We start from the raw sequence: 3,235 nt of genomic DNA, 5'->3' as shown, positions 1-3,235 counted from the left end.
ATAAACACCCCCACAACGGAGCAGAGTCGGAAGCAGTCGGTTTAGCTGCTCCGAGCCTGTCCCTCCCGCCCGTGCCCCGCGCCCCGCGCCCCGCGCCAGTTTTTCCGAGGTTCGGAACTCCCAGGCCTCCTGGGCAGCGAAATGACCCGGAGCTGGTGCAGGTGTAGGTGGACCCAAGCTAGCAGCCGGTGGATCTGTACTCCTGGGCTTCCGGGGGGCGTTTTCCTAGTTGATGGACACCAGTCAAGTGCCTTGCATTGAGAAACGCTGGTGCTGCGTTTAGCGCTCTGTGGCAGCTGTCGAACTTGACGTGCTATTTGTCCTCCTTTTCAAGGATTTTCCCTGGAAACGTAAACCTGGAGCGTCCCTTCTGCATCCATATTCATGATTTTAAAAAATGTCTTGTGGTTAAAAACAAAAACAAACGAAAAAGTAACTTAAACGGATCAGAGACCTAAGGGCTAAAACGACGAAACTCAAAAAAACTGAATCCAAACACTGGACTTAGCAATGATTTTTTTTTTTTAATCTTTTTAAGATATATTTATGTGTATGAATTTATTTTATGTGTATGAATTTATTTCATGTGTATGAATGTTTTGCATACTAAAGGAGGGAGACAGAAGCTGGTGAATCTCTGTGAGTTCGAGGCCAGCCTGGTCCACAAAGTGAATCCAGACCAGCCAAGGCTCCACAGAGAAACCCTGTCTCGAAAAAAAAAAAAAAAAAATCGAAAAATACAAGAGCAAGGGGAAAAGGTAGGGGGAGGGACTTTAGTCCCAGCAGAGGGCAGATAATCTGAGTTCTACAGAGTTAAGCCTGGACTACAGAGTTAGTTCCAGGACAGCCAGGGTTACACAGAGAAACTATGTCTCAAAAAACCAAAAGGAAAATATATACATTTATATATATACACATGTATATATGAGTTAGAACATAAAACTTATAGTTCTCAGACTCTTCCCAACCATAACTATTCTTTTGATTTTTTTAAAAAGCATTTTTATGCTTTTCAGCCTTGATATGCCCCCATGTATAATCATTGCATATTTCTATCTAACTAACATGTGGTGGGTTTTCTGCAAGTCCATTACCAAAGCCACATGTAGCTGCAGTTGGTTCACACTGTCTTTGGAGTTTATTGATATGGATATCGTTTTTATGCTCTTGTGCTATGGATACGTCAGTTATTCCCTTTGCTGTCCCCAACAGTGCCTCACTACACATTCTCGTGCATGTTTGTGAGTGTCTGGGGACAGGGTCAGGAGAGACACCACTGTGTAAGATATGGATTAGATGGCTCAGAGGTTAAGGGCACTGACTGCTCCCCCAGAGGTCCAGAGTTCAATTCCCAGCAACCACATGGTGGCTCACAACCATCTGTAATGTGATCTGATGCCCTCTTCTGGCCTGCAGGTGTGCATGCAGGTAGAGCACTGCATACATAATAATAAATAAATATATCTTTTTAAAAAAAATACAGATTTGCATGCCAGTTTTTGTACATTGCTTTGTAAACAGTAGAGTGTTTTATTCACCCCTCTACACATTTGGTAAGTTTAGTTTTATATCATCTATCTACTGTTTATGATTTGCATCTCCCCCCCCCCCCCAAGCAAAGCACCTACTCGGTGCTTATACATCATTCCTGTTTCCTCTTCAGTGAAACGCGTGTCCACGTCTACCCAGAAAACATCTGGGTGACTGAAATCATCTGCCAAAGAAAGGTAAATCGCCCTGAGGCCACGGAAGGAAGGTCCCTGTGGACAGGGAGAAACTCGGTTCCTGGAACCACTGCAAGCTGGCACGCTTTGGAGAGGGAGGGTAAAACCATCTTCTGGGGAAAGTGGTGTGCGTAAACCTTTCCCATTTTGTAGTCATGGAAAAAAATGAAACCACTGAGATGCTAAACCAGGAAAGGATTGCTCCCTCAGCGGAGACAACCAAAACCCAACCAAAGAAGTTTAAATTGTTAAAGGAATTTCTGAGTTTGTATCACTGGGATGTCCGGGGATAGGAGGTGTCACACTTTCTTTGTTTGATACAAAGGTTTGAGAAGTCATTGGAGCTCTGAGGACATTTTCTTGACTTCCTTGCCAACCTCATCCTTAGGCTGGGTTCTACCAAACCACCCCTACCACCACCACCACCACACCCCTACCACCACCACCACCACCACACCCCTACCACCACCACCACACCCCTACCACCACCACCACACCCCTACCACCACCACCACACCCCTACCACCACCACCACCCCCCTACCACCACCACCACCACCACCACCCCCTACCACCACCACCACACCCCTACCACCACCACCACCACCACACCCCTACCACCACCACCACCACCACACCCCTACCACCACCACCACACCCCTACCACCACCACCACACCCCTACCACCACCACCACCACACCCCCACCACCACCACCACACCCCTACCACCACCACCACACCCCTACCACCACCACCACCACCACCACCACCACACCCCTACCACCACCACCACCACCACACCCCCACCACCACCACCACCACCACCACCACCACCACCACCACCACCACCGTCACCACCACCACACCCCTACCACCACCACCACCATCACCACCACCACCACCACACCCCTACCACCACCACACCCCTACCACCACCACCCCTACCACCACCACCACCACCACCACCACCACCACCACACCACCACCACCACCACCACCACCACCACCACCGTCACCACCACCACCACCATCACCACTACCAGCACCACCACCACCACACCCCTACCACCACCACACCCCTACCACCACCACCACCACACCCCTACCACCACCACACCCCTACCACCACCACACCCCTACCACCACCACCACCACACCCCTACCACCACCACCACCACACCCCTACCACCACCACCACCACCACCACCACCACCACACCCCTACCACCACCACCACCACCACACCCCTACCACCACCACCACCACCACACCCCTACCACCACCACCACCACACCCCTACCACCACCACCACCACTACCAGCACCACCTGCATGGTGGTAGTGACCCAGACATTGTTTTAAGTGTTTGGTTTCTATTAACTCATTGAATGCTCTGAATAACCCTCTGTGCAGAACACTGTACCCCCACTTTATATCTGCTGAGGCTAAGGAACAGTCCTATCAATAGCTAATGGATCAGTCCGCCTTTTCTTGACCCAGGAGTCTGGATCAG

This window comes from Acomys russatus, chromosome 27 (assembly GCF_903995435.1).
Source record: "Acomys russatus chromosome 27, mAcoRus1.1, whole genome shotgun sequence".
Lineage (NCBI taxonomy): Eukaryota > Metazoa > Chordata > Mammalia > Rodentia > Muridae > Acomys > Acomys russatus.
This window is presented reverse-complemented; position numbering follows the sequence as displayed.